The sequence below is a fragment of the Piliocolobus tephrosceles genome, chromosome 4 (genome assembly GCF_002776525.5).
Source record: "Piliocolobus tephrosceles isolate RC106 chromosome 4, ASM277652v3, whole genome shotgun sequence".
Taxonomy (NCBI): domain Eukaryota; kingdom Metazoa; phylum Chordata; class Mammalia; order Primates; family Cercopithecidae; genus Piliocolobus; species Piliocolobus tephrosceles.
This window is the reverse complement of record NC_045437.1, coordinates 112,549,120-112,561,140: the sequence shown is the minus strand read 5'-3', so window position 1 is coordinate 112,561,140 and position 12,021 is coordinate 112,549,120. Positions and strand designations below refer to the sequence as shown.

At 54.1% G+C, this 12,021-nt stretch overlaps 1 protein-coding gene and 1 long non-coding RNA gene across 2 annotated transcripts in view; one reads left to right on the top strand and one right to left on the bottom strand.

The window, feature by feature from the left end:
* COL23A1 (collagen type XXIII alpha 1 chain) overlaps positions 1-9,663 on the bottom strand; it is a 79,618-nt gene extending 69,955 nt beyond the window's left edge. The window contains exons 1-2 of the mRNA XM_023193693.1: positions 9,637-9,663; positions 5,753-5,797 (exon numbers count right to left, since the gene is read on the bottom strand). The gene's annotated coding sequence lies outside the window, so the exon portion shown is untranslated. The remainder of the gene's footprint in view (positions 1-5,752; positions 5,798-9,636) is intronic.
* An 818-nt stretch (positions 9,664-10,481) lies between these two features.
* The window catches only part of LOC111527430, a 1,730-nt gene continuing 190 nt past the window's right edge, over positions 10,482-12,021 (top strand). The window contains exons 1-2 of the long non-coding RNA XR_002726660.1: positions 10,482-10,640; positions 11,652-11,948. This is a non-coding gene — a long non-coding RNA (uncharacterized LOC111527430). The remainder of the gene's footprint in view (positions 10,641-11,651; positions 11,949-12,021) is intronic.

The window sequence follows — 12,021 nt, the reverse complement described above, 5'->3', positions numbered from 1 at the left end:
CCTCCCAGGTTGATGCCATTCTCCTGCCTCAGCCTCCCGAGTAGCTGGGACTACAGGCGCCCACCACCTTGCCCGGCTAGTTTTTTTGTATTTTTTAGTAGAGACAGGGTTTCACCATGTTAGCCAGGATGCTCTCGATCTCATGACCTCGTGATCCACCCGTCTTGGTCTCCCAAAGTACTGGGATTACAGGCTTGAGCCACCGCGCCCCGCCAATAGTTTTTTTTCCTTTTGTCACTTATTGAAAATGTCATCCTACTGCCGCCTTTTGGCTTTCATGGTTTCTGATGAGAAACCAGCTGTTAGTATTATTGAGCATCCCTTTTCTGTGATATGCTATTTCTTTTTTTTCTTCCTTTCTTTTTGTTTTTTGTAGAGTGATATGCTATTTCTCTGATGATGCTTTCAATATATATATATTTTTTGAGACAGAGTCTCACTGTGTTGTCCAGGCTGGAGTGCAGTGGCATGATCCTGGATGACTGTAACCTCCACCTCCCAGGTTCAAGAGATTCTCGTGCCTCAGCCTCCTGAGTAGCTGGGACTACAGGCACGTGCCACCATGCCTGGCTAACTTTTGTAGTTTTTTTTCTTTTTTTTTAGTAGAGACAGGATTTCACCATGTTGGCCAGGCTGCTCTTGAACCCCTGACCTCATATGATCCTCCTGGCTTGGCCTCCCAAAGTGCTGAGATTACAGGTGCGAGCCACCATGCCTAGCCAAGATTCACTTTTTTTTTTTTTTTTTGGCTTTTAGCAGTGCAACTATGATGCGCTTAGGTATGTATCTCTTTGAGTTTATCATCCTTGGAGTTTGTTGAACTTAGATGAGTAGATTCATGGTTTTCTTTAAAATTAAGAAGATTTGGCCATTTTTTTCAAATATTCCTTTGTTTCTTTCTCTCTCTTCTCGCCTTCTGGGACTACCATTATGTGTATGTTGGGACACTTGATAGTGTCTTTGAGGCTCTGTTAATTTTCCTTCATTCTTTTTTCCTTCTGTTCCTTAGGCTGGATGATATCAACTGACCTATGTGCAAGTTCTGATTCTTTCTTCTGTTGGCCCAAATCTACTGTTGAAGCCCTCTACTGAATTTTTCATTTCAGTTATGGTACTTTGTGAGAGACTGGGGCTCTAAGACAGGTTTTTAATGGACATGTACAGAGCCCTGCACATGCATGTGCCTTCCACATACCCAAGAATAAGCTGGAGCTTTTCAAAGCTCCTTTGAACATCTCATTCCCTATATTTTTATTTTAAGTTTTCTTTTCTTTTTTTTTTTTGAGACGGAGTCTCGCTCTGTTGCCCAAGTTGAAGTGCAGTGGCACGATCTTGGCTCACTGCAAGCTCCACCTCCTGGGCTCAAGCAATCCTCCTGCCTCAGCCTCCCGAGTAGCTGGGACTACAGGTGCTGCCACCATGCCTGGCTAATTTTTTGTATTTTTAGTAGAGACGGGGTTTCACCGTGTCAGCCAGGATGGTCTCGATCTCCTGACCTTGTGATCCACCCACCTCGGCCTCCCAAAGTGCTGGGATTATAGGCGTGAGCCACTGTACCTGGCCTATTTTAAGTTTTCAAGTCATCCACCGGTGTTATCACCTCAAGCAGCTTCAATGGTCAACAACTGCTGCTGATTATTTTTGTTAAGCACCCTGGGGACAGGGCTCTTCCTTCTGAGCAAGCTGTGCATAGGCCGCCTAAAGACAAGCCTTGAGTATGGTACTTTTCCATGGAGCTGCCTGACAAGTCAAATAGTGACGACTCTCTGGGGATGGGCATTTGCAAGCTTCCAACCTGTTCTGCTTCCTCCAGCGGTTGCTAGTTTTCACAAACAAGTACGTGGTTGTGACATGGCTGGGTTTTATGGGTTTTTTTGCTTGTTTGTTTGTTTTTTGAGACAGAGTCTAGCTCTGTTGCCCAGGCTGGAGTGCAGCGGCACAATCTCAGCTCCCTGCAACCTCTGCCTCCTGGGTTCAAGCGATTCTTGTGCCTCAGCCTCTGAGTAGCTGGGACTGCAGGTATGTACCACCATGCCTGGCTAATTTTTGTATTTTTAGTAGGGATGGGGTTTCATCATGTTGGCCAGGCTGGTCTCAAACTCCTGGCCTCAAGCAATCCACCTGCCTCGGCCTTCCAAAGTGCTGGGATTACAGGTGTATACCATGCATGGTTTTTAAAGCTGTTTTTGAAGGCTACCATGGAGCTTAAGAGAGAACATTAAAATGCTACAAATCTCACTGTTCTTATTAATGGCAAGATTCAGATATTTCCTGAATAAACATGTCTTGGGCTGCTGCAAAACTTTTGTTCGTTTCCAGAGTTCTGAAAAGGTCAGTCTTCTCCACTGTTTTTGCTCCTTTATGGAGGAGATCTTCAGAGTTCCTCACTCCACTATTCCAGAAGTGCTTCTTCCACTGGATTTTTAGAAAGAGTTTCTTGGGGACAGGGCAGATAAAAGGCCCTAGCACGGAAACCGCTGATGCAAGGCTAGCAGCTGTGGAGAGCTGGTAGTGCCTCCATTTGTCTCTGTAGGTTTGTGTAGGCACTGGCCAAGCAGTCTCCTAACTGTGTTCCTCATTCCTCATGTGTTTGCAAGGCCCTCTTTCTCTCTCCCTTCTCTCCTCCTTCCCATCAATAAGCATTTATGGACCATCTCCTGAGTAGGAGCCTAGCCCAGCCCCTGCCCTGAGGAGCCCATGCTTTGGTGGAGAAGCAGGACAACTCTGCAGACCAGGCCACCGCCCCAGGTGTGGGAAGCGCTGAGATGGAGGGAGGTATCTAGGGCTGTGGGAGCAGGGGAGAGTGACGGACACTCTTGAGGATAGGAGGGTCTGGGAGGAGAGAGGATCCTGCCCAAGGCCCTTAGAAAGAAAGCGGACCCCAGGGTGCAGGCGCAGTTCTGGGATTCTCCAGCTAAGAAGCCAGCCAGGGGAAGGTGGGAAATCCATTCCATTTCAGATAGACATAGAAACACTGCAGGACTGTGGAGCTCCTACTGGGAGCTAGGGAGGCCCCTGCCCTGAAGGCAGGCAGGATCACCCTATCTGCAGGTCTGCAGCAGCCTCAGGAAGGCATCCCAGGCAGGCACTGCCCTACCTGGCAAAAGGAGCCTTTCTCTGTGGGTGCGGTGGCTCATGCCTACAATCTCAGCACTTTGGAAGGCCGAGGCGGGTGGATCATCTGAGGCCAGGAGTTCGAGACCCGCCTGGCCAACATGGTGAAATCCCACCATCTCTACTAAAAATACAAAAATTAGCCGGGCATGGTGACACATGCCTGTAATCCAGCTACTCAGATGGCTGAGGCACGAGAATCACTTGAATCCAGGAAGCAGAGGCTGCTGTGAGCTGAGATTGTGCCACTGCACTCCAGCCTGAGTGACCGAGCGACTCTGTCTCCAAAAAAAAAAAAAAAAAAAAAGCCAAAAAAGCCTTTCTCCCAGGTGACACAGGAAAAAGGCCTCTTTATACAAGGGAAGGCAAGAAAGCCAGGATGTGCATATGTGTGTAACTATCTAGAAATAAACTCAAGGCCCAGCCAAGGCCAGAGAGGCACATCTGTTCTGTGCAGCTCACTGTTTTGGATAGGCAGACGATCGGGACACCGCACAGGAAAAACAACAAGGGGGTGGGATCCTGCCCACCCCTTGGACAGCGGCTGGCCTCTGGCAAGGTACTGTACCCCTTGGAGCCTCGGTTTCCTCATCAGCAAGTGGGTATAATAACATATTCTTATCTTGCAGTGCTCTGACGATCGCACGAGATAAAGGACTTGAAAGAGACCAGCAAAGGGCCAGGGGCCCAGTGCGTCTGTCTTTCCTTGACTTTGAGGTTGTTTTAAACTTGAGTCGTAAGTTAAATGGAGTTTGAAGTAAGCTGAATAATATCATACTTGGCCCTAAAAAAGTGACTCTGTGTTCCTCATCTCCTTCCAAAAATCATGTCAGGAACTTATAATAAAAGGCAATAAAACCTTTTACGATGGTAGAAAATAAGAACGGAGTAATAAAGTATGTATTTGGCAGGGTCTGGGGAGATTACACACAGAAGCTAAAGGAAGCTCCAGCTACTGAACTCAAAACAGGCTTCAGCTTCCAGAAGTCAAGGCAGAAAGAGACATGAAGGGTGCTTCTTGCCGGTGAGCGCTAAGGAGTGTATCTGGAGGGCCTCTGTGTAAGGAACTCGACACTGCAAACCCAGTGGAACAAGGAGGCAGAAAGCCTGTGCCCAGCTCCAGGGAGAAGAGTCTGAGGCCTGGAGAAAACCTGCCACTGTCTCCTCTTGGGTACAGTTAGCCTGGGGTCCTCCTGGTGGTGAGCTGGCCTGGCTTCGTCACCACGGTCACCTTGTGAAGTTGCTTAGGGGTGGGGCATTCATTTATTCGCTATTCCGTGCACATTTACATGCCTGGGGGCTGCCTCTGCTTAGTGCCGGGCGACACCTCTTGGACATAACGGTTAGAGGTGTTTTTGGAGGAGATGCTTGAGCTGGGCTTGAAGGACAAAGGGTAATGATCTTGGGGTGGGAGTCCAGGTAGAGGAGATGTTCTGGGTGCAGGAAGACGTAAGAGTGAAGGCTCAGAAGCTGGGGGGCCCTGGACATCCATGGTGAGGCTGGAGGTGGGGGCATGGCGTCAGGGGTGATGACAGCTGCAGGAGGCCACGGCAGTGAGAACAGAGAAGAGGACACGGGTCCAAGACATGGCAGAGAAGGCTCACGAGGACTTGGCATGGGCAGGGAAGGGATCGAGGATGTAGCCAGGTGTCTACACAGGGAAGCAGGTGGCTAGATGCCTCCTCCCTGCGATGGGGAAGCCCAGGAAACAAAGCTGGGGGAGAAGCTGGCTTCAGCAGGGCAATGTCCAACCTCAGGGACCCAGTGGGGAGGATGTGGCTGGAGGCAGGGAGAGGACATGGTCAGCGTCACAGGAGTGGGAGACTGTGGGAGAGAGGAGAGGAGAGGGCCAGGGAAGACTCATTCACAGGGCAGGTGGGTCCTGTGAGAATGGCAAAGGAGCCAGGGTCACAGATGAGGGGGGAAGCGTAGCTGAGACAGCCGGGACTGCCTGGCATGGGGGAGTGGCCAAGGGTGGGGGTCAAGAAAGAGAAAGACAGCAAAGCCTCAGAGGTGGCCATCAGAGGTCAGCGTGACTTTAGCGAAGACGATGTCAGAGGGCTTAGGGAAGAGTCCCTGGGCGAAGGGGGCAAACTGCTGGGGACTGGGCAGGGGGAGTTCTGGGTGAAGCAGAGACAGCAGGAAGGAAGGGTGGCGAATACAGGTGCCTCTACGTGCTGCAGGGAAGGGAGGTGGGGGAGTCTCCTCCTGGCGGCTCTGCCAAGGAAGGACAGGCCACATCTGGGGAGGGATGAAACCCACAGCAGAACCGGGTTGTGCTGAAGGACCCCTGGGGGAGGTCATGGCTGGTGGAATCATCACCTTCCGCCTCAGAGAGAGGCTGCTCTGGAGTGGGAGACTAGGGGCCGAAGTGTTCAAGGCCAACAATGAGATTCAGGGAATGGCTGGGGGAGAGGGGACAGTCCTGGAATGGTGAATGCCAAGAAGCCCGGGAAAGGCAGTACTGGGTGCTGTGGCCTCAGGAAACAGCGGCTGGACTTGGAAGGAGGAGGAGCACCTGCCCAGAGCCAAGGCATGAATCAGGGTGGGGAGCAGGTGCTCAGGCCCTGTAGCCAGAACCTGGGGCCATGGTGGCTTCCAAGCCTCCACTCAGGTGCTGAGAAAAGCTGGGACTCACCAGGGTCGCCTCTTCTCCCAGGCTTGCCGCGCCGTCCAGGGGGCCCTAGACAGGAAAACAAGAATGCATTCATTGAGAAGGGAAGCCAGGGGACTTGGCTGTGTGGGGCATGCCCCGCCCACCCACCTGTCTGCTCACAACAGCTTTCTGCAAGTGGCCTGCCCGAGGGGGTCTGCTGGCTGTGGAGGGGAGACACGTGCGGAGAAATCCCTTCCTTCTGCCACTACCTCGCCTGTTCCGCCAACCCCCCTCCCCAGCTGGCTGCATCCCTCATGCCCCATGTACCCATTCTGTTATTTAATCATTGGTTCACTTGGTCATTCCTAAGCCCTCCCTCAATCACAAAGATTCCCACGGGATGCTCCTGAGGCAGACACGTTTGCAGCTGAGAAACTTCAGACTTAGGAGGAAAGTAAGGGTGGGTTATCTTAGGAAAGCCCTGAGAAATGCTTCTGAATATTCACTAAAGTAAAACAACAAAGCCAGCACAACAAAGAGGCCATCACAGCTGCGCAGTGCTGAAATTCAGTCACGACAGGCACTAGCGATCCACCTGCAGTCCTCCGCCACTTGCTGGGGCCTCCAGCTCCTCCTTCCCCACAGCCAGGGAGCTGCTCAGCCGCCTTCTGGGCTTCCCGTCCACATCTGTCCTCCATCCGCGCACGGTAAGCCCTTCTGAATTTATGGTGCAGACCCCACGACCTCCGCCTCTAGCCCTTTGCCCACGTCAGACCCCGAGACCAGAATGACCTCAACGCTGAAGGAGGCGCTTTGGCTCTGGCCATGGCAGCAGAGGTCTGAGGCCTCCCTCTCCCTCCCCTCACCTCTGTGGCGCTCACTGCCATCCTTCCCAGCACCCCTTCTCGCCCCTGTTTCAGTGAAGTTGGGTGCAGGTACAAGATTGCAATGTGTAAATGGCATTTGATACGTCTTGCTCACCCACTGCATGCCAGGCTCTGGGCTGGGCCTGGAGGCAACAGTGGGACAGGCTGTGATCCTATGACAAGGCACTGCCCTTTCCTGCAAAAGCCAACCTCAAACCCCCTCAAGAGTTTCCAGAACAACCATGAAGGACATGCAGGAGACTGGCCCCGATCGCGTCTGTGGCAGGATGGAAAAATGAGTGTGTGTGTCTGTGCGTGTGTGTCTGTGGGTGTCTCTATGTATGTGTGTCTGTGTGCATGTGAGTGTGTGAGTCTGTGTTTCTGTGTATGTATCTGTGTATGGAGGTTTGTGTTTGTGTACGTGTGTGTGTGTGTGTGTGTGTGTCTGTGTATGTAGGTTTGTGTCTGTGTGTGTATGTAGGTTTGTGTCTGTGTGCATGAGTGTGTATGTAGGTTTGTGTCTGTGTGTGTGTGTATGTAGGTTTGTATCTGTGTGCATGTGAGTGTCTGTGTGTGTCTCTGTGTTTCTGTGTGTGTGTCTGTGTATGTAGGTTTGTGTCTGTGTATGGAGGTTTGTGTCTGTGTGCATGTGTCTGTGTGTGTCTCTGTGTTTCTGTGTGTGTCTGTATGTAGGTTTGTGTCTGTGTGTCTTGTGGGAGGTGTTTCCCAACTTTTGTTAAGGGAAGGGGAGGAGGGAGGGCCAGTCTCTGAGAAACAGCGAGAGAGAAGAGATCCCTTCAGGTAGAGAGGGGCCCTCAGTGCTACGCTACACGCCAAAAGCTTTGCAGGCCCAGGGGTCAGGCGAGAATGAATTTCTTGCCAGCTTCATGGACTGGAGACTTGAGGTGAGGATGGTTAAACAAAATTTAAAAATGAAAAACATGCTACTTCTTGCTTCCCTGTGTTTTAAGGGCAAAAACGCACGCCAGGGACGTAGCCCTTGGTTTCTCCCATCCTGGACACAGACCTTGAATTTGGGGTTTATGCTGGAATTGCCAGGGGCTGTGTTGAGCTGGCAAGGCCAGGATTCCGGGACCCCCAGAACAGACAACAGCTCCTTATACTGTGTGGGTTTATAGCTTATGAGGTATCTCCAGGCCCACGCTCTCGGCCGAGGCCTGCGACACCCACACTGTACAGCCAATTACCTTCCTATCTCCACGTGCTTGTCCCACCAGCATCTCAGACCCATTGTGGCCGAAACACCTGCCTTGATCTCCTCCCCAGTGGCCTGTGCAGGGCTGATGGTGCTTGGGAACTTCCGGAGCCAGTCACACCGGATGACTGGCCCTGGTTATTAACTAAGCCCCAGGTTTGGGGGGCAGGTCAGCACCCTCGGGGGGCCTTTCCTCCTCTCTGGGCCTGTTTTCAGTGAGAGCGATGTGTGGGAATGGGAACCCCCAGAACACGCAGCACCGTGTTCCTCTGGCTGCAGGAGGAAGAAGGCCCAGTGGCCACCCACAAAGCTTTGGGGCTCTTGCCAGGCCTCAGGTTGTGCTCAGCTCAGCAAAGCTGCTGGTCCCGGGCCCCAGGCAGAATGTGGGGCACAGCAGGAAAGGGACCATGAGTGGGGGAAGAAGCCAGACTCTGCTCGATCCAAGGCAAGGCAGCACTGTGCTTTCCTGATAGGCACCACTGGTACGACCAGGAAGTTCTCCGTCTGGGTAACTGAAGCCAGATGAGGACATTCGCCTGCGTCAGGGCGGCTGAACTAATGGATTTGTCTGGTGGTTCTCCTGGGTGGCACGGTTAGGCAGAGGCCGATGGGGAGGGATGCTGGCAGGGTGGCAGCTGCCCAGGCAGGGTAGGGGGCCTGCCTCCCAGCGTCACTGGGTAGTGCTCCCTGCAGGCCTGGAGCTGGGCAGGACTGGGGTGTTGCTGGGCATGCTGGGCCTATGAGCCGCAGGCCAGGCAGGTTGGATGTGACCCTGACTGAAAGGGTCCTCGTGGTGGGAGAGAATGAAGCTGGTCGTGCACACGCCTGAGGGCTGATCCTAACCAGGCACAGTGCTGGGGGCACCATGTGGCCAACCTGCAGGTGAACAAGTGGTCTACCCTTCATTCTGAGCTCCGGACCTGAATGTCCAACTCCACGGGGAGGCACCACTTCCAAACTCAAACTCACCTCCCGACTTCTGACGCGCCCCCCCCCGCCTCCCTTGTTACTTAAGTGCAGGTCCCAGCAGCACCCAAGCAGCCAAGCCAGAGATCCCCCTGGGCATCATCCTGCCCCAGCCCCCAACCTGGACCCCTTCCTTCTCGGCATCAGGCAAACGCTGCCCCTGCACTCGGTCCCCCGCTCTGTCACTCGCTCTTTCTGCCGTGCTCGATTCTCCCTCCTGGCACAAAGGAGCTCCTGTAGTAAGCACTCTGCATCTCAGGCAGCTCTGTGTCCCCAACTCCCACCACAGGACAGGACCAAGTGATGTGTGTTCAGGGGAGGAAGGAGAGAGAAAGGGAGGAAGAAAGGAAGGGGACAGGCAGGGAGGCCTCAGGTCTCCTCACTGCTTCTGGGATTTTCCTGAAAAGACTGCAAGTCCAGCAAGCTCCAGGGCTTAGGAGAGACACAGGGCCACCTGGTCTGATGTGCACGTGCCAGTGAGATAGGGAGTGCCTTCCACCCTTCCTTTCCCGGACTGCGAGAAGACAGGCGGTGAGGCCCTGGGAGAGGGCGAGTGTGCTGGAGCTGGGCATCCTGATGACTGTGGGCTCCCACACTGCTGCTTTCACCAACAGAGAAGCCAGGCGGGCTTGGAGACTGGATTGCAGGAGCCGCAGGAGTGGGGGCAGGACAGACAGCCTTTCCTGAGTCTCTGGACTATCAGGTGTTGAGAGCCCACCACGGCCAGTGACCTGGGTTCAGCATCTACAGGGTGCCAAGCCGGCTGCCAGTGACCTGGGTTCAGCATCTACAGGGTGCCAAGCCGGCTGCTCACCCAGTAAGCATGAACTTGCGACCCTTTTCCTCCAGGACCCCCCGTGCCCACCCAGCAGGCTCACCTTCTGCCTTGCCAGTTCTCTGAGGAAGGTTCTAGTGTTCCCTGTACAGATGAGAACTCTGGGGCTAAGCCAGGTGAAGCCCGCCTAAGGCTGTGTTGCTAGAGCCTCCTGGATGCCTTCATAGTCCGTGGCTACCAAGTGCAAGGACAGTTGTGCCCCACATGCTGAGTCACCGGGCAGGTGGCCTTGGTGACGAGGGAGGCCGTTCCCCTGCGGCTGTGGTCCCTTTGCCGGGGCTGGCTGTGCCCCAGGGCATCTGGACCTGGTGTGCAGCAGATTGCCCCACCCTCTGGAAGAGCAGGGCCAGCTTGGCTGCAGCTAAGGCCTGGCTCCAACAAGCAAAACCACGGCTTTGGCCAGGTGATTGGCCACAGAGTTTTCCGTTGTTTCTTGTTTTTCTTCTTTTCTACAAGTAGAAGGAACTTTCCTCCTGCTGCCTGAGACTCAGACACTCAGGAAGGCACTGGGAGTCTGTCTTGATTGATCTGCTCATGTGGAGAAGGGGAAACTGAGGCTGCAAGGGATAGGACGGGTCTTGCCTAAGGATGCTGCTGGAAAACTTGCCCCAGCTGGAGGGTCTAGCGCTGAAGACCACCTTGGGCTGGGAGAAGGCCATTGTCCCCCACTCTGCATGGAACCCACACAGCTCTGAGCTAGGGGCTGGCTGCTGGGGAACAACGGTATTTCACTGTGGGGGCCACCACAGTGGCATTTGCAAAACTTCCTTTCAGAGGCTGGGGCGAGGGGTGTGCCAGAGCAGGAGGGGAAGAACCTGACTGGTGGGGAAGCTGTGTCTTCTGAGCAACTTACTCAACCTCATTGAACCTTAGGGTTTCCAACTCAGGAGGATACAGGTTTGCGAGTGGTGGCAACTAGACCTGCCTTGCGGAATCATGAACCAGATGAGCTGGCAGCAGACACACCAGCCTGGGGTACAAACGGGGTGCTTCTTTGGGACCCCAAGCTGCAGGGGTCTCTGGGCCATTACAATGCAGGGCTTTAATGTAAGTGGGTTCTTTGTGTGTGTGTGTGTGTGTGTGTGTGTGTGTGTCGGGCTCTCACTCTGTTGCCCAGGCTGTAGTGGCGTGATGACAGCTCACTACAGCTTCAAACTTCTGGGCTCAAGCGATCATCCCGCCACGGCCTCCCAAAGTGTTGGGATTAGAGGCCTGAGCCACCGGGAAGCTGGTTCTTATGAGTCCCCAGGTGGGCGAAGCTGGAGACACAGTGATTCCACCTTAGCAACTCTGCAGGCCATTTGGAGGTGCAGAGGCCAACGAAGCCACTGGCTGCACCCTGAGCAAAGGGCAAGGGCAGCCCCACGGGAAGCTGGGAGCTTTTCCGTGTCCCTAATCACTGCCCGGCTGTGAACCTGGGGATGAGAATGCAGAGGCCGGGCTCTCTGGGCATGAGGTTTCTCAGCGACATTTCAGGGTCCCCGGTCTAGCCCAGGCCAGCGAGGCCTCCAGCTTGCTGCCCAATGACTCTGGAAGTCTGAGAGCAGCATCAGCACAGTAAATAACTCCAGGGAGGCCCACGGCTTTCTCAGCACTGTTCGAGGCCAGACAAAATGAAACCATTTCTAACTCATACAAATCTTATCTCTGGTTGGGATGGAGAGCTCACGCCATTGATCAGCTCCAAAGGGGGCCCTCGAACCCCAACAGGCTTCCTCTGAGGCCCAAGCAGCAGGGATTTGGCTGAGTGGTTCCCCCGCCCAGCTCTCCAGGAACCTCCCTCCCCGAGGACGTCCCCTCCAGCAATGCCTGTCTTATCAAGGTCCCTTCACAAGCCTGCAGCCACCCCACCTCAGCCGCACTGGGGACAGCCTGCCCAGGCCTCTCCCTCTCCCCTACCGGCCTGGCTGCTTCCTGTGGGCTCCTGACCGGTTGCTCCACCTTCAGCCCCGACCCTGGTCCTCCCCTTCGGCCAGCACCTGAGGACAAGGGGTTCATGGAATCCACACAACCCTCTGTAAAGTGCTTTCGTTTCTCTCTACTCTTTTCTTCCTATAGATCAGGGGAACTGAGGCCCAGAGAAGTCAAGAATTACTACCAGGCACAATAGCCAAAAGGCGGAAGCAACGTAAGCGTCCGTGGACAGAAGAATGAGCAAACAAAACATGCACTGACATAGCGGGATGTGAGTCAGCCCTAGAGAGGAAGGAGTTCCTGGCGCATGCGGCAGCACGGATGGGCCTGGAGGACATCATGCAACGTGAAGCAAGCCAGACACAGAAAGATAAATACGGAATGATTCCACTTCTGGAGGCTCCTGCAGCCATCAGATTCACAGGCGCAGAAGGTGGAATGGTGGGTGCCATCGGTGGGCTGGGCTAGGGGAGGCGAGGCTGGGAGCTCGGTGTTTAGTGGGTCCAGAGACTCC